General features: G+C 45.0%; 1 long non-coding RNA gene across 1 annotated transcript in view; it reads left to right on the top strand.

Annotated features, from left to right (window-relative positions):
- The first annotated feature begins 1,721 nt into the window (after positions 1-1,721).
- Positions 1,722-26,327, top strand: part of LOC141046988 (uncharacterized) — a 65,569-nt gene continuing 40,963 nt past the window's right edge. The window contains exon 1 of the long non-coding RNA XR_012219712.1: positions 1,722-2,030. This is a non-coding gene — a long non-coding RNA (uncharacterized lncRNA). The remainder of the gene's footprint in view (positions 2,031-26,327) is intronic.

The raw sequence follows: 26,327 nt of genomic DNA, 5'->3' as shown, positions 1-26,327 counted from the left end.
TTACTGTTGGCAGTTTATCGAGGGACAGTGCAAATTTGGGGCAGCATTTAAGTTTAAACGTGTGTTCCGGCAGTCAAGGACTCGCCAAGTGCTTTAAGCAATCAAAGGGAAATTCAGTGGAGGGTGCTGGAAAAAGGGAGGACCTCAGAAAGGGTCGTGGCAATGTTTCCATTTTTTAAGTAGATACCCGGTTTATGAGGCTCCTGTTTGTTAAGGGCTGGCGGAACGCACCAAATAATATAGAAGGTATTTAGGTGCGTTCGCAGCCCGAGGTCCACCGTGCAGAGATGTTAACTGCTGCTTGGTAATGGCAGACACTATATGGCGGTGTGTAGGAGGCGGACTCTGGTGCCTCACAGAGCCGCACTACCGCTGAATATACCGTAAATACTCGAATATAAGCAGAGATTTTCAGCCCATTTTTTTGGGCTGAAAGTCCCCATCTCGGCTTATATTCGAGTCATTTATGCCAGGGGGTCGGAGGGGGAGCGGGGGTGTCAGGTCATACTTACCCCTCCTGGCATGGTCTCTGCAGCCCCCCTGCTTGTCCCATGGTCTCCCTTCCTTCCTTGAGCAGTCACATCGTACCGCTCATTAAACTCATGAATATGTGCATATTCATGAGTTTAATGAGCGGTACCACGTGACCGCTGAAGGCAGGAAGGGAGACAGTGGGAGAACGGAGCTGCAGAGACCGCGCCAGGACGTGTTACGTATAGGCTATATTCACCTGTCCCTGCTCCATTGCTGCTTGCTGCTGTCTGATATGTCCTCTGTCAGTGACATTCAGACAGCAAAGGGCACGGTGATGTGGTTAGTGCATGCCGTGCCCTCTGCTGCCTGAACGTCACTGACAGATGACGTGGCAGATAGCGGTGAACAGCAGTGATGGATGCAGGACAGGTGAATGTCTCAAGTGCTGAGTCCTGAGCCAGCAGCGACACCGGCACCTGACACCCAGCGACGGAGAGGTGAGTATGTCATTTTTTATATTTATTTGCAGCAGCAGCAGCATATGGGGGCATAATGTATGGAGCATCTTATGGGGCAGCATACTGGGGCATGATATATGGAGCATCTTATGGGGGCATAATCTATGGAGCATCTTATGGGGGCATAATCTATGGAGCACCATATGGGGGCATAATCTATGGAGCAGCATATGGGGGTATAATCTATGGAGCAGCATATGGGGGCATAATCTATGGAGCAGCATATGGGGGTATAATGTATGGAGCAGCATATGGGGGCATAATATATGGAGCAGCATATGGGAGCATAATCTATGGAGCAGCATATGGGTGCATAATATATGGGGGCATAGTCTATGGAGCAGAATATGGGGACATTATCTATGGAGCAGCATATGGGGGCATAATCTATGGAGCAGCATATGGGGGCATAATCTATGGAGCAGCATATGGGGGTATAATGTATGGAGCATCTTATGGGGCAGCATATGGGGGCATAATCTATGGAGCATCTTATGGGGGCAGCATATGGGGGCCTAATCTATGGAGCAGCATATGGGGGCATAATCTATGGAGCAGCATTTGGGGGCATAATCTATGGAGTATCTTATGGGGCAGCATATGGGGGCATAATATATGGGGGTATAATCTATGGCAGGGGTGGGGAACGTCCGGCCCGCGGGCCATATACGGCCCGCCATATCATCTTGATCGGCCCGCAGCCACTTTCTCCATTTTTTGGCTGCGGGCCCTTTATGAGGTGCGTGCGGTATTGTGCCACCCCCACCTCAGTCTTCCGGCTGCTGCAGGGGTCCCACGTGATGATCCGCCCCGCCTCATCCCCTGGCAGGTTGCTTAATAAAGGCCTTCGTGCTGCCTGATGGGAAGCCACAGAGTGCCCTCGCTATGACCTCTCCCTCGGCCCCCCTCCTCTGCACAACACGGAAGCATTGAGGCAGCCGAGGGTTCCCCGGTGTCTGCTTGTTCTCAGTGCAGGCTGAGGTCCTCTCCAGATACCTGTAGGCCGGCCCCAGCAGCTCCTTCCATCGCTAAGAAGAGGTAGGTGGTGTGGCAGGCAGGGCAGGTGGGTGTGCGGGAGGTGGGCTTGTATGATGGATAGTGCTGTAGTGTGGGTGATAGGATCAGAGTAGCAGAGCTGGGTATGATGGATAGTGCTGTAGGTGGGTGATAGGAGCAGAGTAGCAGAGCTGTGTATGATGGATAGTGGTGTAATGAGGGTGATATGAGGGGAGTAGCAAAGCTGTGTATGATAGATAGTGCTGTAGTGTGGGTGATAGGAGCAGAGTAGCTGAGCTGGGTATGATGGATAGTGCTGTAGTGTGGGTGATAGGAGCAGAGTAGCTGAGCTGGGTATGATGGATAGTGCTGTAGTGTGGGTGATAGGAGCGGAGTAGCAGAGCTGGGTATGATGGATAGTGCTGTAGTGTGGGTGATAGGAGCGGAGTAGCAGAGCTGGGTATGATGGATAGTGCTGTAGTGTGGGTGATAGGAGCGGAGTAGCAGAGCTGGGTATGATGGATAGTGCTGTAGTGTGGGTGATAGGAGCGGAGTAGCAGAGCTGGATATGATGATTAGCGGTGTAGTGAGGGTGATAGGAGCGGAGTAGCAGAGCTGGGTTAGAAGGATAATGGTGTAGTGTGGGTGATAGGAGCAGAGTAGCAGAGCTGGGTATGATGATTAGCGGTGTAGTGAGGGTGAAACGGCTGCACTGGAGAGATGGCTACACTGGGGAGACGGCTGCAGTGTGCAGGGTAATCACGGTACCTCAGGCCACATGTACTCCCCATGTGCTGTATACCTCAGGCCCCATGTACCCCCATGTCCTGTATACCACAGACTCCATATAACACCCAAATCATGCAAATGTGTCGACATAAACTATATCTCCGAGCACGCCAAAATACTCGGAGGACACCCGAGCATGCTCGGGAAAACCCGGGCAATGAGTATACTCGCTCATCATTATTAATAACTAGATGGTGACCCGATTCTATCTCATCGGGTATTCTAGAGTCTCTGTTAAAATAAAAAATAGTGATATACTCACCTTCCGACGGCCCCCGGACTCTGTCCCTCCTCTCACCACGCTCCCGGCATCTTCCGGTCCTAGTAATGCTTTGTGCGAAACACTGCTGATGACGTCGCGCTCTCGCAAGAGTGACGTCATCTTCGGCCCTTCTCGCTAATCATTACTAGGACCGGAAGATGCCGGGAGCGTGGTGAGAGGTGGGACAGAGTCCGGGGGCCGTCGGAAGGTGAGTATATAACTATTTTTTACTTTAACAGAGACTCTAAACTACCCGATGCAATAGAATTGGGCCACCATCTAGTGTATTATACTCATGTTACACCCGGAGCTGCTGTCACTGTTCTACTGTTACCTAATGTATTGTACTCCAGTTACAGCCAGAGCTGCAGTCACTGTTCTGCTGTTACCTAATATATTGTACTCCAGTTACACCCAGAGCTGCTGTCACTGTTCTGCTGTTATCTAATGTATTGTACTCCAGTTACTCCCAGAGCTGCAGTCACTGTTCTGCTTTTGCCTAATGTATTGTAGTCCAGTTACACCCAGAGCTGAAGTCACCATTCTGCTCTTACCTAATGTATTATACTCCTGTTACAGCCAGAGCTGCAGTCACTGTTCTGCTGTTACCTAATGTATTGTACTCCAGTTACACCCAGAGCTGCTGTCACTGTTCTGCTGTTATCTAATGTATTGTACTCCAGTTACTCCCAGAGCTGCAGTCACTGTTCTGCTTTTACCTAATGTATTGTAGTCCAGTTACACCCAGAGCTGCAGTCACCATTCTGTTCTTACCTAATGTATTATACTCCTGTTACAGCCAGAGCTGCAGTCACTGTTCAGATCCTACCTAATGTATTGTACTCCAGTTACACCCAGAGCTGCAGTCACTTTTCTGCTGTTACCTAATGTATTGCACTTCAGTTACACCCAGAGCTGCAGTCACCTTTCTGCTGTTACCTAATGCATTGTACTCCAGAATATGTACAGGACTGTGCCTGTGTAATGAGCGACGCAGCAGTGATGCCTTTAACGGCTGTAATGTGCCTGTACAATAAGTAATGCAGCCGTGTTGCCGCAACGACTAAGCAACTGTCGCTGATTGGTCACAGCCTAACTGCCGTGACCAATCAGCAAGGCAGGATTTCCATTACAGACAGACAGAATTAGACAATTATATAGTAGATTTTATACGGCCCCCGAACGATATTATAAAATTCCAAATGGCCCTTGGCAGAAAAAAGATTCCCCACCCCTGATCTATGGAGTAGCATATGGGGGCATAATATATGGAGCAGCATATGGGGGCATAATCTATGGAGAAGCATATGGGGGTATAATGTATGGAGCATCTTATGGGGGCAGCATATGGGGGAATAAAAAACGGAGCAGCATATGGGGGCATAATCCATGGAGCAGCATATGGGGGCATAATCTATGGATCATCTTATGGGGGCATAATCTATGGAGCATTTTATGGGGCCATAACCTTTATGGAGCAGCATATGGGTCATATTATTCTAGGGAGCATCTTATGAGACCATTATTAACCTTTGTGCAGCATGATATGGAGTGTATTTTGTATGGAGCATCTTATGGGGCCCATCATGAACTATATGGAACATTATATGGGGCTCCTGATTCAATATGGCTATTCAAAAACATTTATCCTACTGATTTCTCAATTAATTTTAACTTTATTGGTATCTATTTTTATTTTTTAAATTTACCAGTAGCTGCTGCATTTTCCACCCTAGGCTTATACTAGAGTCAACAAGTTTTCCCACTTTTTTGTGGCAAAATTAGGGGGGTCGGCCTATACTCGGGTCGGCTTATACTTGGGTATATATGGTAAATGTCGAAACCTGTTAAGCTCACAGAGCTCGGAGAAGTGAGCGCTGGTGTAAAGTCACAGGACTCTGCACCAAGACACAGGGTCGGAGTCCCTCTAGACTCACCAGCACTCGGCACCACAGCTGCGGTGCCAGGGAGGACAAGGTAGGAAATACCGCACTAAAGTGCATACAGTGCCACACTGGCAGACGCCACTAACCAGTCAAGACTTAGAACTGGAAAGCATACTTTAACACTACAGAAGTGCACACGATGCTGACATACGCTGCAGTAGATGTGGTACTTATGTGCCTTGTGCTGGATGGCACAATATGACGATAAGTGAGGTCCAGACCTGGAAGCACTATGGCTTATAGCCTAGCCACTGACAGGCGCTGACTCTAACCACAAGACCCTAACAACAGACACAACCAAGGGTAGGGGTTTGAAATGAGTCAGTCACGAGATACATGCATCCATCATCATACACACCATAAGCAAATGAGTCTATACTAGCGCATGGCCGAGCGGCCATGCGAACCTTTTATAGCAGCGTCCTTCCGGGACCTTCCTGATGGTCCAATCCGAGCTGCTTGAGGACCTGAGCATGTGACCTCCGACCTCCAATGGGAGGTCATCCCATGGGCATGCTCAGTAGGCTGCAAAAAGGACTTAGACTCTGGAGCTGTTTGCTGCTGGCTAGTGCAGATTGCTAAAGCTGAACCAGAGGTCGCAGCAGCAACCACCCTGACAGCACTAGCCTGAGCAAGACACTGGGAGCGACATCTTGGCTGAGCAGGCTCCTCTGCGGCTGGAGAGGAATGGGAGACTGCAGAAGGCAAGGCCCGGGATTCCTGCTGTGCAGAGACAGGAACCTGACTCCTAATACTATTTTACTCAAATTTAGTTTCTTACAAGGATTCAGGATCCCGTTTGATCCTGGGGCACCTATTTTTTGGGCAGGAAATTTGAAGTTGAGGGAATTACAGGGCTGTAGCTATGGCCAAAGACACCGGTGTATCTGTGCCCTGTCCTCCCATCCTCCCATCACATGAAAATAGTGTCCATTACTCTGCATACCTGTGGCTTCACTTTCTGTGCCGTCAGGGTCCTCTCTGTGCTGTTGAAGGCTCCCTATTGACAGTTCTGCATGATTAGAGACACAGTCCATTTCAACTTTCAAAAGAACAGCTTTACTGCTTTCTTTATGCGGCACATCCATATGCTTCAGAGCATTAACAACATGTTCCACATTGCACATTTCTTCCTCTTACCCTGCACTTTTCTCTCTGTCACACAGTATGTACCCGGGTCAGACCGTATCGTACGGTTCCTCAGCATCCTCCCTGTTCAGCGCTGTTACGGTTAGACATCCCCTAGTCTGTTTCACTCCAGACATGAGTATCAGCCTCCAAAGTCAGCTGCTACATGGTGAGTGACCTGCCCTTCTGTACTGTCTCCTGTGGTGACCTGGTCCAAACTCACTGCATCTGGGAGTTCCCTCAGCCGTTTCACCCCAGATCTAAGGGTATCAGCCCATGCGATAAGTTGCCACATTATGGAGCCACGTGCATCCCCGTTCTGCCACTGTTTCTGTCTTAAGCTTCTGTTCCAAGACTGTTGTGGCCCACTGCTGTTCTGGCCTGCTGCTATTCTGGCCTGGTGCTGTGGATGGCTTGGCTTCTTCCTTAACAAACATTGCGTGGTCACTGCCATCATTCCGGGCACTTGTCCCCCATCTAGTGGCCAAAAATGGTCACTATGCTCTCCCTAACAAAAGCATTAATACAATATATTACACTCAATATACATGGTGGGCCATTTATATAGATACACCTAAATAAAATGGGAATGGTTGGTGATATTAACTTCCTGTTTGTGGCACATTAGTATATGGGAGGGGGAAACATTTCAAGATGGGTGGTGACCATGGCGGCCATTTTGAAGTCGGCCATTTTGGATCCAACTTTATTTTTTAATGAGAAGAGGGTCACGTGACACATCAAACTTAGTGAGAATTTCTCAAGAAATACAATGGTGTGCTTAGTTTTAACATAACTTTATTCTTTCATGTGTTATTTACAAGTTTCTCTTTGTTTACAGCCATATCACAGAGGTTAACACATGAGGAGTGGATTGAAATTATGTTGCTCTCTGGTGAACTCAGTACCCAGGTAATTGCAGCAGATTTCAATGCAAGACACCCTACGCAAGAAAACTGTCACCATTCCAATTTTATTTAGGTGTATCCATGTAACTGGCACACCCAAAAAAGTTTGCCTCATCACTGAACAAAATGTTCTGTGTAAACTGAGGGTCCTGTTCCAATTTTTGCTTTGTCCATTCTGCAAATTCAGCACACCGATCTGGGTCACCAACCATTCCCATTTTATTTAGGTGCATCCATATAAATGGCCCACCCTGTATATACTGTACATTATAACAGCAATAATTAAATACAAAGAACAGTAAGGAAGAGTGTGGGGTATTACATGGTCCCGGTACACCCCTTACAAGGTCAGCAAGGGAGCACCTGGAGGTAGTGAAGAAAAAGCTATGTAAGCAAATAGAATTGGGGTGCATGGCAGGTCCATTCCATGATCCTCCTTGGCCGGAGTTAAGGATTTCCCTTTTGAGAGTTGTTCCTAAGCAAGAACCCAATAAGTTTTGGCTTATCCATCACTTATCCCACCCAACGGGAGATTCGGTGAATGATGGCATCTAGCTGGAATTGTCATTGGTGTCATATGTCTCTTTTGATAGGGCATTGCATTTGGTAAGGACAACAAGGCTGGGGCTTTGATGGCAAAATCCGACATTGAAGCAGCTTTTTGTTTGCTCCCAGTGTACCCTGGCAGTTTTCATCTGTTGGGGATGTATGTGGAATGGAGAATTTTCTTTTTTTTGGTGGTTACCCATGGGTTTCTCCAACTCAAGTTTGCATTTCAAGGCTTTCAGTTAATTTGAATGGAAGTGTCAGGTGTTCCCTCAATAATTTACTACCTGGACAATTTAGTTTGTGTTGGTCCCTCAGGTTCAATGATTTGTTGAGTTTTACTAGTTACGTTAAAAAAGGTAGCTTCATTATTTGATATTCCATTGGCTCAAAACAAGACTGAGGGCCTTCCTAAGGTGATGTGCTTTCTAAGCATCGAGATTGATAGTATAGCTATGGAGTGTAGGCTTTCAGTTGAAAAACTGGTTGATCTGCAGCTGGTGGTAGCAGCTTTGAGCTGGGACAAGAAAGTTAAGTTAAAGGTAGTACAGGCTTTGCTAGGTAAGCTTAAGTTCACTTGCCAAATTATGCCAATGAGCCTGGTATTTTCCAGACTTTTATCAACGGCCATGTCAGGGAAGTCAGCCCCGCACCACTTTGTTCGCATTAATCTGGAAATCAGGGCTTATCTGGAGGTTTGGGATTCCTTATTAAAAGAGCGCAATGGTTATACATTGTGGATGGATACGGTGGTGTTCAATGGTTATTTGCAGCTTTACATGGATGCCGCATGTTCTGTTGGTTTTGGTGTATTCTTTCAGGGGCACTGGTGTATCGGCCGTTGGCCTGAGTCTTGGCAGGCATCAGGCTTAGTGAGTAACTTGTCCTTATTGGAAATATTTCCAATTGTAGTGGCTCTTGAGCTTTTGTTAGTCAGAATTTACTGGCAAAAAAGTGTGTTTTCATTGCGATAATCTGTCGGTGGTTCACGTGATAAATGCACTCTTAGCTAAGTCTCCTCCAGTAGTAGCTTGTTTGGTTTTGTGGTGTTTGGAGTGGAATGTGTATGTAGTAGCTAGATATATTCCAGGGCTATCCAATGATGTGACTGATGCACTGACAGTTTCCACAGATTTCGAGGTCTGGTACCATGGGTGGACGAAGTGAGAGCAAAATGTTCCAATGGGCTGTCAAGCATGATAATAGTGTAGGGTTTGAGTTAAGCAGGTACACTGTGACAGAGGTTATGTGGGGTCATTCTCATAAAGTTTGGAAGGAATGGGAGGACTTTGGTGTTAAAACAGACGTGATTTCTTTTTATAAAGATAGGTTGCTTTTGGTATTACCCTTCTTGGGGCAGGATTTTGTGTTCGGTAAATCGGTGTCCGCAGTGATGCAAATATTGGCATTTTGTTTAAATTAGAAAGTGTAAAGGATGTGACAAAGGAATTTTTGGTGGGCCAGGTATTGAAGGGTTTTTGGAAAGAAGTTAAAAGATAGGATAGAAGGAACAGCTTTTGGTTTGCCTTTTTGCAGTGCTTTTTGTGAATTGGTTAGGCCTTCAAGATTGATGGTATGGAGTTTATTATTGTGTGATGCTTGCCTATTAAAAGATAGGGTGGAATGATTTTTTTTATGGCTACTGTAGATACAGGGTGGGGCATTTATATGGATACACCTAAATAAAATGGGAATGGTTAGTGGTATCAACTTCCTGTTTGTGGCACATTAGTATATGGGAGGGGGGAAACTTTTCAAGATGGGTGGTGACCTTGGTGGCAATTTTGAAGTCAGCCATATTGGATCCAACTTTATTTTTTTCAATGGGAAGATGGTCATGTGACACATCAAATTTATTGAGAATTTCACAAGAAAAACAATGGTGTGCTTGGTTTTAACGTAAATTTATTCTTTCATGAGTTATTTACAAGTTTATGATCACTTATAAAATGTGTTCAAAGTGCTGCCCATTGTGTTGGATTGTCAATAGAACCCTCTTCTCCCACTCTTGACACACTGATAGCAACACCGCAGAAGAAATGCTAGTACAGGCTTCCAGTATCTGTTTAAGATGCTGCACATCTCGTATCTTCACAGCATAGACAGTTGCCTTCAGATGACCCCAAAGATAAAAGTCTAAGGGGGTCAGATTGGGAGACCTTGGTGGCCAATCCACTGTCCAGGAAACTGTTCATGTAGGAATGCTCAAACCTCCCAGAGTGAGAGAAGAGCATGTCCATCTCACAAGAAAGCAAATAGTTCATACGCCAGCCCTACAGAGTACTTCTGGGACAACGCATATGGCAGCTGTCACAGGAGTTTCGGTATGGAGACCTCGTTCCCTCCACACAACACAGACAGAGGGGAAAAAAGCTGGCTGGACATTTATTTCCCAAGCAACACCCTTGAGGTGGAGATATGGTGAGTAGTTCCTCACTTAAAAACCCGTCCATAACATGGCCGCTTAACTCTTTCAGCAAATAGCATGCTGAAAAGAAACTTATGAGTTTCTAGATCACAGAGGAACCCACATGTCTTTCTATCTATCCATGTTCCCACCAACCTGGGTTCTTGGTAAAGACTATGCACCAAATAGTCTCTAATGGACCTTCTTTTCCTGTAGGTGGTCATGGAGAAAGCCTCCACAATCTTCCGCAGGTCCGGATCCATCCTCAAGATATCCCAATGTCTCCTAGGCACATTTCAGACCTGATCATGAAAGCTATCATAGGTGCCAATAATCCTGGTGATATCGTTTTGGGAAACATCTTTTTTTTTCTCCTTCATTTTCTGCAAATATGCAGGCTTAGTCAAGAATATGATGGGGGTAACCATTATCCCTAAATCTGCCATACATATCTTTCGCTTGTCTCTGGAATTCTTGGGTATTCGAGCAGTTCCTCCTCAATCTGAGGATTTGCCCTTTTGCTATACCTTTTCTAAGGGAGGCAGTGTGGTGGCTATCCCACTTTATAAGACTGTTTGTGCTGGGTGTTTTTTGATAGATGCAAGTTCCTACAGTTCAACTGTATTCTTTTTTTAATCACTACATCCAAAAAAGTAGCTCCTTATTGCTTGATTCAGACATGAAATTCAAACTTACTGTATTAACATTATCTGTAACAAACTCAATGAATTGCTCCTTGGTACCAGACCAGATAATGAAGATGTCAACAACATGTACCATACTCATATATGGGAGTACTACCACTTCAGCTCATCCCCAAACACAGTGGTTTTCTCTCACCAGTCCAAGAACAGGTCCGCAAATGATGGGGCACATCACGGTGTCCCTGTGCTGGTGGAAGTACATTTGTTCAAAGAGGAAAACATTATGGGTGAGGGTAAACCTAAGGAGATCCATGACAAATGCAATATTATTTTTGCATGCTGTGGATCATGACTCAAGAAAGTGGAGGATTCCTTGGATACCAGACTCATGTGGGATATAAAGCCTCCACATCAATGAATTATGTTCCACCACATGCAGACCTTTATGTTTCTGCAAAAGGTCCGAGGTATCTCTAATGTATGATGGAAGGGAGAGTACAAAGGGTCTGAGGAAGAAATGACAGCATTAGCTCGCAGCTGTGATCGAAGGTAAAAATAAATTGAAATATTTCAAGATTTTTTATATGGATAATATAAAAAATTAAAACACTACACACTTGATAAGTGTGGTAGAATGTTTAGAACTGAATTAAATAATATCACTGTCAGCAGGATTTTCGCATTGGAACCTGTTGTGAATTCCCTTGCTCGAAGTTCTGAGCCGAAGCTCCCTCTGGTGGTTACTGAGAGTAGTGGAGCTGGCCAGGTGGATGGAAGTTCCCCACCTGACGACAATAATTGGGACTTTACACCAAAAGACTAAAGCATATATGATGTTATTCAAATATTAGAATACCAAATAAGGTTGAACATGTGCTAAAAGTAAGCCACAAAAATAGAGAGGTGAATATCAATAATAATTTTATTTTATTGCACATATAATTAAGTAGACAATATACAGGTATTCGAGTACGGTAGATAACAAATGAAGCAACTAAAAGATAACGGCACAATCAAAGTTGGTAAATGAAATGCCAGACAGAAAAAACATCCCATGGGCCAGAACTGCACTATGCCAGGAAAGTAGTATTAAAGATTATAAACATGAGTGGTCTTGATGGTAAATCAAACCGATGATAAGAAAACCCAGTGCTAATTGTTTAATCTAAAGGCAAAAAATTGTCCAGCCTAAGTGTAAATAATCACTGTGTTCTAAAGGCAAGACCATCTAGACCATCTAGATATCCTATGCTAGTATATGCAAGGCATAAAGTAATTGATAGGAACCATAAATCAAAAAATAAATACCTTGCGTCATGATCCTGGTAAAGTGCAGGGATGCCACATGAGATGTGCTAGAGCCCCAACGCGCGTTTCACCGTCCTCGGTTTTGTCAGGAGGCATGTTTAAAATAATTGGGAACCTGGGATTACTGGCTGGGAGCATATAATTAAGCTGGCTGTTCTTGCTGGTGATTTCCACTGTGTGCATTTGGAGCTCTTTTGTCTCCTGCCTGATCTGCATGGTTCAGCTAAGTGATTCTTTTGCTAATCCTTTGCATCTAATCTGGTTGTGTCTTTTTTTTTGCATTCTGTTTTGCTGCTAGGGTTCAGCGTGCTCCCTGCTGGGGGCAGCGCTGGGCCCTGCTTCATATGTTGCAGCTTGTTCAGTCCCCTGTTATGTTAGTATCTTTTTGCTTTGCTGCCAGTTTATACCAGAGTGCTGATCTAGCAGGGGTGAGGTCGTGTGACCTCAGGTTTTTTGTATATCAGAAGTGTTGGACTTTTTCAGGGTTTTGTGCATGATTGCAGACAGTATCTTTTCTGTCCTGTCCTGTCTAGACAGCTTGGGCCCCACCGTTTGCTCAGTCTGTTCTCTGCCTGTGTTTGTGTCTCATCTTGTCTCACCGACAACATATGTTTGGGGGCTGTCTATTCCTTTAGGGATCTGCTCCGTTGCAGTTTAGATTTCATCTTTCTGTCTTTAGGCTTAGTTAGTCCTCCGGCTGTGACGAAGCATCTAGGGCATCGTAGGAACGCTCCACGGTGTCACGATGACCCGTCCTGTGTGACGCGACCTGCAGGCCGGTAACTAAAACAACAAGACGTACGTGATACTATCCTGTGTGACACGGCCCGCAGGCCGGTAACTAAAGCAACAAGACACAAGGAAAGGGGAAACAGTTACAACGGTGGGCCCTGCGATAGGGAAAAGGGACGTGGAGACCTCCTGCACTCCCCTGAGTCTGTCCCTAACGCTCCTAACGTTCCATATGCCAGTTCCGCACCGGGCGCCGATCAGGAACCTGTCGCCCTAGCACACCATACACCTATCCCTTGCTAGGGAGCTGGGTGGCGCAGGCACTGGAGCCACCACTGTACTAATACACACTAAGGAAAAACACAAACAGGGAAACACCACTTAGCTTTACTCTGTTGCACTTGCTCCTGGCAACAGAGTCCACCACCAGAATGCAGCTTTCCTCCTGAATTGCTGCCACCAAGCTCTGTCAGAGCTACAAGGAAATCCCCTATGACTCCTTCCACACCAGGGCTAAGACAGTGCTGCAAGGAACGCTCTCCAGCTCCTTCCTCCACCAAGGATGGTTGAAATGAACACTATCACCAACACTGATTGCAACACCTGTGACTCTTTTATAGCAGAGCCAGCGCAATCACACCTGTATTATAATCATGTGCACTTAACTTAAGAAACCACAGTGCAATGACGGTCACCACCACCGGGGGCAAACTTAGAACAAAAGACACCACAGTGCAATAATCCTAATTGCCACCGGGGGCAAAAAAAACAAATTTAAGCACAGCTTAAGAAAAAAAAGGTTACCTGTGCTTTATATCAGTCCAGATCCAGCATGGATCATGACACACGGCTACTGCTAGTTGTGTGGATAGGATCAGGGGTCTGCAATCCGCTTAGTTACCAACCTCTCTGATCTTCTGGTGGCTTAGCCTGTTCCTGCTATCCTCCTCGGTGACCCATTCATAACAGGACTCAGTCCTATGTCTGTATAGGTTTGCATGAAGATTACAACAAGATACCTCTTACATAGCAATATGATCTATATTTGAAAAGTGCATTGAGGGTATTTCAATGTGTGAACAGCATGGTGGCGGTGGTTAGCACTGTTGTTTTCCCACGCTGAGGTCCTAGGTTCAAATTTCAATAACGACAACATGTACAAAGAGTTTGTATGCTCTCCCCATGTTTGTGTGGGTTTCCTCCAGGTACTTCAGTTTCCTCCCTCTCTCCAAAGACATACTGATATAGAATTTAGATTGTGAGCCCCAATAGGGACAGTGATGATAATATCTGTAAAGTGTAGCAAAATATGATTGTGTTATATAAGAAAAGCGTGACTCTAAGTCACTACTCATGGACATTCTGTGAGACAGTGTAGTCAGGAAGTCTGAGGTCAGATACCAGGAGGGCTTGAAGTACAGAGGGGTAAGACAAAGGCATGGTTAGGAAACAGTTCGGGGTCAAGTGACAGGAGGGTATGTCAAGACAAGGGAGTACAACAAATGGATAGCGGGAGGCCATGTCCGGGGTCTGACACCTGAAGTCAGAGTGTCGAGAGCAGAAGGGATAGTTCACACAGATAGTCACAGCAAATCCTAGGTCTGACAATAAGGTGAGCAACACAGAGCTGAGCACACACATCTAGCAAAGCTAGTCTACAACTGACAATGGACTGCTCACAGCTAACCAGTAAAATAGCTATCAAATTTTTAAGGATGGGAGACACCAGATTGAGCGGTCAAATGCTGACAGCCCAGCAAGCCCCAGGATCAGATTGAATGACTTGACTGTCAGTCACAAAACTGACAGTCCAGTATACTTCAGATCCCATAGAACGGCTGAACTGTCACTCAAAGAGTCCCTCAACCACAGTCATTGATGAGACCATGACACAAAGGATAATAAATAAAACAATAACTTGCAGATTTTTGTCCTTCTATAACTCTTCACCTGGCCCATCCTTCTCTCCCCAATTGACACAGCTCTACCTTATTCTATAATCTTTCTGACTTCTTTGCAAAAAAGGTACTGTCATTTTAATCATTGAAAAAAAACCTTTTCAACCATAGCAAGTTCCTTGGCTGAACTTTTGGATCATTTTGATGCTAATTTTATACAAAATATTGTGACAAAAACAGACATGTAAAAACGCTGGTTTCCTGAACAAAAAATTAATTAGATTTTTGCAGTATTAACCCCTTATTGCCATGTGTCCTGGGACTTAATTCTCAGGGACAGGATAGTACGTCACAGCGATCAGCGGCGCCCACGTGGTGAGCGCCGCTGATCGCGGCCGGGTGTCAGCTGATTATCACAGCTGACACCCGGCACAATGTGTCAGGGGCGGTCACGGACCGCCCCAACACGTTAACTCCTTGCACACCGCGATCAAACACGATCGGGGTGTACCGGGGGTTAAGGGGAAGCATCGTCAGGGAGGGGGCTCCCTCCATGCTTCCCTGAGACCCCCACAGCAGCGCAATGTGCAGCGCTGCTGCGGAGGTCTCCTTCCCTGCAGGTCCCTGAATCCAAGATGGCGACAGGGACCTTCGGGGGCCTGCAGGGAGCTGGCTTCCTCAGTGCCTACAAAGCGCAGGCAAGAGGAAGTCTTCTTCATTGCCTATGACAGATCGCTGATCTGTCACAGGACAGTGATGTCCCCCCTGGGACAACCTAATAAAGTTAAAAAAAAGTGTAAAAATAATTTTTTTAGAAATCGATAAATAAATAAAAAAATATTCCCTAATTCATTTTTTGTAAATAAAAAAAAAAAACCCAATAAAAGTACACATATTTGATATCGTCGCATCCGTAACTACCTGACCTATAAAACTGTCCCATTAGTTAGCCCCTTTAGCGAACCCCTTAAAAAATAAAAATAAAAAACGAAGCAAAAAATGTTTTATTATCTTACCGCCGAACAAAAAGTGCAATAACGCGCGATCAAAAAGATGCATATAAATATCCATGGTACCGCTGAAAACATCATCTTGTCCCGCAAAAAACGAGCCACCATGCAGCATCATCAGAGAAAAAATTAAAGTTATAGCTCGCAGAAAAAAGCGATGCAAAAATAATTATTTTTTATATAAAATTGTTTTTATTGCATAAAAGTGCCAAAACATAAAAAAAAATAAACAAGGTATCGCTGTAACCATACTGACCCGAAGAATAAAACCGCTTTATCAATTTTACCGCACACGGAACGGTGTAAACGCACCCCAAAAGAAATTCATGAAACGCTGGTTTTTGTTCAGTCTGCGTCCCAAAAATCGGAATAAACAGCGATCAAAAAATGTCACGTGCCCGATCATGATACCAATAAAAGCGTCAACTCGTCCCGCAAAAAATAAGACCTCACATGACTCAGTGGGTCAAAGTATGGAAAAATTATAGCTCTCAATATGTGGTGATGCAAAAACTATTTTTACAATAAAAAGTGTCTTTTAGCGTGTGACAGCTGCCAAATATAAAAACCGCCATAAATAGTAAATCAAACCCTCCGTTATCACCCCCTTAATTAGGGAAAATAATAAAATTAAAAAAAATGTATTTATTTCCATTTTCCCATTAGGGTTAGGGCTAGGGTAAAAGCTAGGGGTGTGTTGGGGTTAGGGTTGGAGTTAGAATTGGGGGGTTTCCACTGTTTGGGCACATCAGGTGCTCTCCAAGTGCAACATGGTGTCTGATCTCAATTCCAGCCAATTCTGCATTGAATAAGTCAAATGGTGCTCCTTCCCGTCCAAGCTCTGCCATGCACCCAAACAGTGTTTTACCCCCACATATGGGGTATCAGCCTACTCAGGACAATTTGCAAAACAACTTTTGAGGTCCAATTTCTCCTGTTGCCCTTAGGAAAATAAAAAATTGGGGGCAAAAATATAATTTTGGTGGAAAAAAAATGTTTTTTTTATTTTCACGCCGGGGCGTTATAAACTACTGTGAAGCACTTGGGGGTTCAAAGTGCTCACCACACATCTAGATAAGTTCCTTAGGGGGCCTAGTTTCCAAAATGGTGTCATTTGTGGTGGGTTTCCACTGTTTAGGTACATCAGGGGCTCTCCAAAGGCAACATGACACCCGCAGACCATTCCATCAAAGTCTGCATTCCAAAACGTCACTACTTCCCTTCCGAGCCCCGACGTGTGCCCATACAGTAGTTTTCTCCCACATATGGGGCATCGTTGTACTCAGGACAAATTGGACAACAATGTTTGGGGTCCATTTTCTCCTGGTACCCTGGGGAAAATAAAAAAATTTAGACTAAATGATCATGTTTGTGGAAAAAATACGATTTTTTTTTTTTTATTTTCACGCCCGGGCGTTATAAACTTCTGTGAAGCACTGGGGGGTTAAAAGTGCTCACCACACATCTAGATAAGTTCCTTAGGGGGTCTAGTTTTCAAAATGGGGTTACTTGTAGGGGATTCCACTGTTTAGGTACATCAGGGGCTATCCAAATGCGACATGGTGTCCGATCTCAATTCCAGCCAAAAACGTCAAATGGCGCTGCTTCCCTTCCGAGCTTTGCCATGCGCCCAAATAGTCGTTTACACCCACATATGGGGTATCAGTGTACTCAGGACAAATTGCACAATAACTTTTATGGTCCTGTTACCCTTGGAAAAGTAAGAATTGAGGGTGAAAAGATCATTTTTGTGGAAAAAATATGATTTTTTAATTGTACGGCTGTACGTTATAAACTTCTGTGAAGCCCTTGGGGGTTCAAAGTTCTCACCACACATCTAGATAAGTTTCTTGGGGGGTCTAGTTTCCAAAATGGTGTTATTTGTGTGGGGTTTCCACTGTTTTGGTACATTTGGGGCTTTCAAAACGCGACATGGTGTCCGATCTCAATTCCAACCAAAAAAGTCAAATGGCGCTGCTTCCCTTCCGAGCTCTGCCATGCGCCCAAATAGTCATTTACCCCCACATATGGGGTATCAGCGTACTCAAGACAAATTGCACAATAACTTTTAGGGTCCTGTTACCCTTGGGAAAGTAAAAATTGTTGGTGAAAAGATCATTTTTGTGGAAAAATATGATTTTTTAATTGTACGGCTGTACGTTATAAACTTCTGTGAAGCCCTTGTGGGTTCAAAGTTCTCACCACATAACTAGAGAAGTTCCTTGGGGGTCAAGTTTCCAAAATGGGGTCAGTTGTGGGGGGTTTCCACTGTTTAGGTACATCAGGGGCTCTCCAAATGTTACATGGCATCCGATCTGAATTCCAGCCAATTTTTAATTGAAAAAGTCAAACGGCGCTCCTTCCCTTCTGAGCTCTGTCATGCGCCGAAACAGTGGTTCCCCCAAATATCAGGTATCAGCGAACTCAGGACAAATTGCACAATAACTTTTCCAGTCCAATTTCTCCTTTTACACTTGGTAAAATAAAAAAAATTGAACCTGAAGTATTTTTTTTGTGAAAAAAAGTTAAATGTTCATTTTTTTAATATTCAAAAAATTCCTGTGAAGCACCTGAAGGGTTAATAAACTTTTTGAATGTGGTTTTGAGCACCTTGAGGGGTGCAGTTTTTAGAATAGTGTCACTTTTGGGTATTTTCTATCATATAGACCCCTCAAAGTGGCTTCAAATGTGATGTGGTCCGTAAAAATAAAATGGTGTTGCAACAATGAGAAATCTCTGGTCAACTTTTAACCCTTATAACTTCCTAAAAAAAAAAAAAAAAAAAATTTTGGTTCCAAAATTGTGCTGATGTAAAGTAAACATGTGGGAACTGTTACTTATTAAGTTGTTTGTGTGCCGTATCTCTGTGATTTAAGGGCATAAAAATTCAAAGGTGGAAAATTGCGAAATTTTCACCAAATTTGTTTTTTTCACAAATAAACACAAGTTATTTGAATGAAATTTTCCCACTAACATGAAGTACAGTATGTCTCGAGAAAATGTCAGAATCACCAAGATCCATGGAAGCATTTCAGAGTTATTACCTCATAAAGGGACAGTGGTCAGAATTGTAAAAATTGGCCCGGTCATGAACGTGCAAACCACCCTTGGGGTTTAAGGGGTTAAATTAGTAAAGCACAATATGAGTTTAGCCATGAAGGGTTTTAACACACATGTGAAAAATGGATTCCCAGCAAAATCTGTCATGTACTTTTTCAGGTATATGTGAACAACATCTTTAAGCTTATTTTCCATGGTACAAGTTCTATTCTTCTTAAAGAAGCACTCCTCATCCCATCAAAACATTTATCCTCTTAAAATATTGCAGTCATTACATATATTATATAGCACTGTGCACTTGCAATTGCTCATTTTGCCTTTCAAGCTACTTAATTATTCTATTTTCCGTTAGGTCTATGACATCACGTGATTAGAGACTGACTAGATGAATCCTTCTAAGCTCTATATAAAAACAGGAATTCGGGTTCATCCGAAATTTAGTCCAAAGGTTGGTTCTGGTACAAGAACTGTACCCCAACATGAACATAAATCTGGACTTAATAGAAATCAATGGGAACTTTGGAGCTGGAAAATATCTTTCTCTCTCCCTGAACTGTAAAACAGACTTCCAGAAGCAGTCCGTGTTCGGAGTTCAGCACCCGACACTAGGAGTCCTGTATGAACCCCAAACTTTTAAATTCGGGTTTAGTTCAGGTTCACTGATCTCTAAACAGGAGGTTAATTTTCTGTGCCCAAATTACAGTCACTGGAAAAGTCAATTGCCGGGGGAGGGGCGAATCTTGGTCAAGAGTGGAAGAAAGGAATTATTTCTTCAGGGACAAGATACTTCCTGTTTCTGCATAGAGCAGAAAAAAAAAGGCATTTGCTGTGTAGAAAGGCAAAATGAGCAATTGGAAGTGCACACTGCTATGTAATATGACTGCAATATATAAAGATAAAAACTGGTGGGAAGAGAATTGCTTCTTTAATTCGTATGGTAATAGTGCATCATTTAATAATTTAATGATAACTTTTCATGTTGTGCAGACTTTTGTTCACATTCCTTTTTAACTACATTTTCTTTTATGCCACATAAGATAATTACAGAAGAATATGTCACGTTTATGCTTACCGCACTTTCTCCCATTATGATGAGAACTTACTCTATTATTTGGATATTCATTTTGATTTTGGGCATGTATGGTTAACTTATCTTTAATAAAGATAATGTACACAGACTGAGCCTTTACAATGTACTTTATAATGTTATTTTATCAACAGATTCAGTAAAAAACATTGAAAAACGTAAGAAAAAAAACCCTGTGCGCACGCATGTTCACACAATAATATTAAGAGGCTTAAATAAATTCCTGTGTATACTATAATCATTAAATTTATTTATCTAAAGGAATGCACACTTGCTTTACCTTTTATTTTTTTTCTCCTTGTCTCTGATTTAAATAATGGTTCCTGTTCTTTTTTACCAATATGCATTAAATTCTTCCCTTGCTAAACAGTCTCTCTGATGCCTTCTTTTTATTACACATAAAGAGGATTTGCACCTTTAAGAAGATACCCATTAAGTGATTATCAGGGAGAATGGAGTCTTGTTTACTACACAAGAGTATTTAGCGTATCTGTGACATCAATTATTATCATTAGCCAATGCAATTAGACTGACTTTCTAGATCAAGTTACAGGGGAAAAGGCAACTTTTTTCCATGGTTGGTTTGAAATAATGTATTTTATACAGTTGTGGCCAAAAGTATTGACACCCCTGCAATTCTGTCAGATAATACTCAGTTTCTTCCTGAAAATGATTGCAAACACAAATCAAATTCTTTGGTATTATTATCTTCATTTAATTTGTCTTAAATGAAAAATCACAAAAATAATTGTCCTAAAGCCAAATTGCATATAATTCCACACCAAACATAAAGAAGAGGGTGGACAAAAGTATTGGCACTGTTTGAAAAATCATGTGATGCTTCTCTAATTTGTGTAATTAACAGCACCTGTAACTTACCTGTGGCACCTAACAGGTGCTGGAAGTAACTAAATCATACTTGCAGCCAGTTGACATGGATTAAATTTGACTCAACCTCTGTCCTGTGTCCTTGTGTGTACTACATTGAGCATGGAGAAAAGAAAGACCAAAGAACTGTCTGAGGACTTGAGAAACCAAATTGTGAGGAAGCATGAGCAATCTCAAGGCTACAAGTCCATCTCCAAAGACCTGAATGTTCCTGTGTTTACCGTGCGCAGTGTCATCAAGAAGTTTAAAGCCCATGGCACTGTGGCTAACCTCCCTAGATGTGGATGGAAAAGAAAAATTGACAAGAGATTTCAACGCAAGATTGTGTGGATGTTGGATAAAGAACCTCGACTAACATCCAAACAAGTTCAAGCTGCCCTGCAGTCTGAGGGTACAACAGTGTCAACCCGTACTATCCGTCGGCGTCTGAATGAAAAGGGACTGTATGGTAGGAGACCCAGGAAGACCCCACATCTTACCCCGAGACATAAAAAAGCCAGGCTTGAGTTTGCCAAAACTTACCTGAAAAAGCCTAAACGTTTTGGAAGAATGTTCTCTGGTCAAATGAGACAAAAGTAGAGCTTTTTGGGCAAAGGCATCAACATAGAGTTTATAGGAAAAAAAAAAAGAGGCATTCAAAGAAAAGAACACGGTCCCTACAGTCAAACATGGTGAAGGTTCCCTGATGTTTTGGGGTTGCTTTGCTGCCTCTGGCACTGGACTGCTTGACCGTGTGCATGGCATTATGAAGTCAGAAGGCTACCAACAAATTTTGCAGCTTAATGTAGGGCCCAGTGTGAGAAAGCTGGGTCTCCCTCAGAGGTCATGGGTCTTCCAGCAGGACAATGACCCAAAACACACTTCAAAAAGCACTAGAAAATGGTTTGAGACAAAGCACTGGAGACTTCTAAGGTGGCCAGCAATGAGTCCAGACCTGAATCCCATAGAACACTGTTAAGGGGAGAATATATGGCATATGAATATATACAAGAATCAAAACTGTACCACTATATAGAAGCTTTGCTCAATATTGGGATCATGTAACTTTAAGATACTTCTGATTTTCTGAGAATAGTTTCTATATTGTATAACCCACCTAGGCTTCATGCAATACTGGGTGGACTAGGGTGGATCGGGCTAGAAGACGATAATTATGTACATAATGATTATGTAGCGATATGGGAACATATGAGATCAATACTAATTTACTATTTGGGGTAAACAGTAATTTGGAAATGCACCCATGATGTAACACAATGAGACAGCACGATTTCTGTTCTAAAAACTGTACACCTTGGATTAAAGATAGAGAAGAATCATATTGACATGATACACCTTGTCTTGTGTATTCTTTTCTCCGTGCACGTAAAATCTCTTCCAGAGATCCAATTCGGCCACAGACAATTAAGACGGGCCACACCCTAGTGTGGCAGAATCCATAGAAATCAACAGTTGGCGCCCAACGTGGGGCTCAGGACGATACCAGACGATCACAGCCGCAACAAAATCTCCCCCTGTACGGACGTCTTTCCAGCAGGACGAGGCTGCAGCTCGAGACCAGGTGAGAAAATATATCATCTTACCTACCCTTCTGTATTCACGTCCGGCTGGGAGGAAATAGTTGGCTGTCTACTCTGAACCCTTAAACTGACCACGTTTGAAAGTCCTGAGCCTACGGACCCGGTCAGATATATAATTCCTTAATTGTCTGTGTGTATTGTCCGGTCTAACCAATTCGGAGGGTGTGTCTAGAATCTGTCTAGTATCTGTTAAAAACTATTTCATACTGCACTAGGGCTACTAGAAACATACAGAGCAGAGTACAAAGGGGGTGTTCACACTGGGCTATCACCCTGGTTCCGACCTTAGATGGTCAAAGAAGTTATAGGTGTAATATATATATATATATATATATACACACATATAGGTGCTCACGTCCGGCCATACGCCCACGGTATAAACTGGGCCCGGTGACGTGAATGACACGGCATATATATATATTTTTAAGGAAAGAGGTGATTACTATTTTCCCCTTCTGCTGAAATATCAACCACCTATCTAGAGGTGATTACCACTATTTGCTACACCTAAAGTGACAAAAGCCCAGCCCTAGTTGCCTTGGTAACAAAAGAACAGTGAAAGGGATAAGGAATACATTGATTATTGTATTGCTATTCATAATAGCACCTGCACCACACAAACCACCTCCGTATTCTCCAGAGGGGTGGACATGTGCAGTCTGCCAAAATCAGAACCCAGATTGGAGGGACACATGTGCCGTTTGTGGGGCACCACGCCCACACAAATCTACCTCCTCCTCTGTGCTAACACTCTGACAGAAGCTCAGACAGAGTCCATCTCGTTACGACAAGTCCTAGCACCAAAAACCCACCCTGGTCACGATTTCCTTAATTGTCTGCCTTATATGCTTTGCCTCTCTGCTTTGATGTTTTGGTTGTTTGCATACGTGATTGTTACCTCAGCCAGCCTGAAAAGGAAAAAATATAGATAGGGAGACGTACTGAGCAAATTCACTGTCACTCTGGTTCTGGTCCTGCTCTCGGCTTGACCGATGATCGCAGAAGTCTGAACTGTGTCTCTCCCAGTGAGCAAGTGGGAGTAGGGGCTTGATTACTCTGAGTGATTTTCCAACCTCTAAGTGGTTGATGACTTCTTGCGGGGTTCCCACCGGACATCACCTGGCTAAGGTGATGGTGTTTTAGCTGCAGCATAGGTTCATAAGTTATACAGGTGGAAGGGTAATTATACTAATTACAATTACCGTGTTGATGTGACTGAGTGATTGCTCTCTCCCTGAAAAGTATGGTTTGCCCAGGTGTAGGGAAGGTGACCTGATGGACGGACTAGTCAGAGTGAAGAAGGAAAGGTTTGCACAGTGTAGGTAGGTGTCAGTTATTACAGCGGGAAAACAGCTAGGAAAGTGTAGTGGACGTGCAGTACCTTGGGTTGACCATTAGAAGGCAGGGAGGAGTGTGAGCAAAGGACTTGACATCAGCTTAGGGCTTTAGAAACCGTTGGACATGGGGGGCGGGGTTACAGTGACAGGGGACCGGGAGAGCTATAAATACTGAGGGAGGGTTCCAGAAAGTTCCAGTCCCCAGGGGGAGCTCCAGTGACAGGAGGACTGCTACAGTCTGTGCGCTGTGAGGAGAATCCAGACCAGGGGGACTGAGGAGAGAGAACGTCAGGGGGGTGGTCCTGACAGATATACCGCAACAGAGACGAGTTAAAGAGAATAGACATACCGTGTAAAGAACAACGTTTGACCAGTGAAAGGACTGTTGGTGATTAGGCCTAGGGCAGCCACAGTGTCGGAAGCTGTCAGTGCGTCAGGCAAGGAAAAAGGACAGGACGTATATATACGTCCCAGGCGAGAAACATGGTGTGTGAAGCAGCTCTGGATACAGAGGGCCATGAGTGAGGTACTGTGCTGTATTGTGAAGCGGCTCTGGATACGAAGGGCCGAGAGAGAGATATGGCGATGTGCTGCGAGGGCCGTCAGGCAGACGGCGAGCGAAAATAAACTTGGACCTGTTGCACCCAGAATCTGCCTCCGTTTCGTCTGTGCGCGGTAAGAAGAGGGACCACCCCCCCAGCTCGCCCCACCAACCCTACATTTGGCGTAGTCGGCAGGATCGCCGCCGCTAATACCCCATCTTCTGCGGCAGGGCTGCCTCAAGTAATGGAAAGGGGTTTGGACTATGCTGCATGGAGTGAACACACCTGTGGATTACAACTGGCTTAGCTGTGGATTACAAATTGGGAGCGCTGTGGTGACTTCATGGTGCTGACAGAAGATCCGGGCGGTACCAGGTGCTGTGCAAGATGGCGGCATTGCTACAGCGCAGGGGAGAGGTCCAGGTGTTTACAGCCGTGTTGAATGGACTGGGGCCCCCTCCAACGTACCCCCGTGGGCAACAGTATGTGCCCGGAGGCCGACGCTCCCATGTACTGGACCCTGGCAGATGGGTGGAGAGGCCTGTTAGCGCCCCCACCCAGCAGGAGGAGTGGCACAGAAGGACTTGGCTGCGGCTGTCTGGCGCCATTTGATTGCTGCCCCACGGACGGTATGAGACACTGTGGGTGTCGGGGCCTCGGCTGCCTAGAGTGGCAGTGGCGGCAGGGGATGGAGCTGTGCCAGAAGTCGCCCTCAGGACCACGGGCAGGTAGCGGGATGCTGGGCTGGGGAGCGGAGCCTGAGCGGAGTCAGCGAGAGCGGCCGCCACCAATACCGGCAGAGGACTTCTCAGCGGAGCCCCCGAGTCTGGGGGAAAGGCCCGCAGGACAGTGGAGCGAGGGACGGAGGCTACAGGGGAAGCCGCGTGTTGATGTGATGGAGGCTGCAGTGCCGGGGAAGGTGAGTACCTCCGGCACCACCAGTGCCTCCGCAAGCGGCCCGCACCATTCTGCCACAGCACGCGGTCTCCAGCATACCGGAAGGTCGGGCTGCAGAGGGCCCTATGATATACGCGGAGTTGAGAGAGGCCCCTGCCCCCGTCCCTGAGCCATCCCTCCCGGAGTCACCAGGGCGGAGCTTGTTGACAGAAGATGCGTCTGTGCTCTCTCGGCCGGAAAAACCGCCATCACCCGAACCGGCTGTCACTCCGGCTCTGCTGGAAGTTTTGGATGCGGCCTAGCCTGCGGCCGCGGTTATGCCTGCATTAGAACCGGCTGTGGCCTGTGTAACAGGCCCTGTGGACCAGCCCCCTGGAAACACGGCTGCTCCCATCCGCCACCCGGCCCCATCGGCTGCTGAGCCGCAGAAATCATCGGCCGCCTCTGATCCACGCCCTTTCTCGTCAAGGTCCCACCCACCGGACTCTGGGACTGGCGCGACACCCTCTGTCTGGGTTGTGGAGGTGATTAAACAAAAGAAGATCCGGGAGCAGGAGGTATGGAGCCTGCTTCACTCAAAAGGGGAGGCTGGCATGGCGGTGGAAAGAGTCCGGGGGCGGCTGGTGTACACCAACACGGACAGGGGGTACGGTTTCATTCGTGACCAGTCTGGCCAAAAAGTGTACGTGAATGTAGCATCCATACGTCATGGCCGGGCCCTGAAGGAAGGGGACTTCGTCTCCTACTATAAAGAGTACTGCCCCCGTGGGTATTATGCGGTGGCAGTACTGACGGAGCCCGAGCAAAGCGGACCCCCGTGAAAAAAAGGACTGATATGGACACTCTCGGTTCCCCCAGGGGTTCCACGGCTGTGGAGCCCTCACCTCTGTCCATTGAGAGTGGGATAGACTGTCAGGAGTTCGATGCACCGTTGTGCAGGTTATAAGGACAGTTGCATTTAGAGTGAAAAAAAAAAAAATGTTTTTGTTGTTTATCTGATGCAACTATTCTCTCTCTTTCTTTCTCCTTTTTATGTTCTTTATATGGAAAGTATGCGAAAATATGTTTGCCTGACAGAACGGGGATATGAAAAAGTGGAGGAGTGTCCAGGTCCAAGGAAGGGGGGGAGGAAGAAAGAGGATCTGCAATGTTATGTTGTTATATGTTGGTTTTAAAAGCAAAAAGAAAATGAAAAAAAAATTATAAAAATGGGGTGCTTGTGATATTGTAAAGTTGTTTTGGTGTACAATATGCACAAGAAAATGCAACAGGTCCGGGTAAGGGAAGGTCTGCGGGACCAAAGGAACGTGTGAGATCCGGTAGGGATCTAAGAGTTGCGGAGGTCTGGGAGACAGGGACGCCGACCATGA

The sequence above is a fragment of the Dendrobates tinctorius genome, unplaced genomic scaffold, assembly GCF_039654945.1.
Source record: "Dendrobates tinctorius isolate UK_male_01 unplaced genomic scaffold, ASM3965494v1 ptg000125l, whole genome shotgun sequence".
Taxonomy (NCBI): domain Eukaryota; kingdom Metazoa; phylum Chordata; class Amphibia; order Anura; family Dendrobatidae; genus Dendrobates; species Dendrobates tinctorius.
This window is presented reverse-complemented; position numbering and strand designations above follow the sequence as displayed.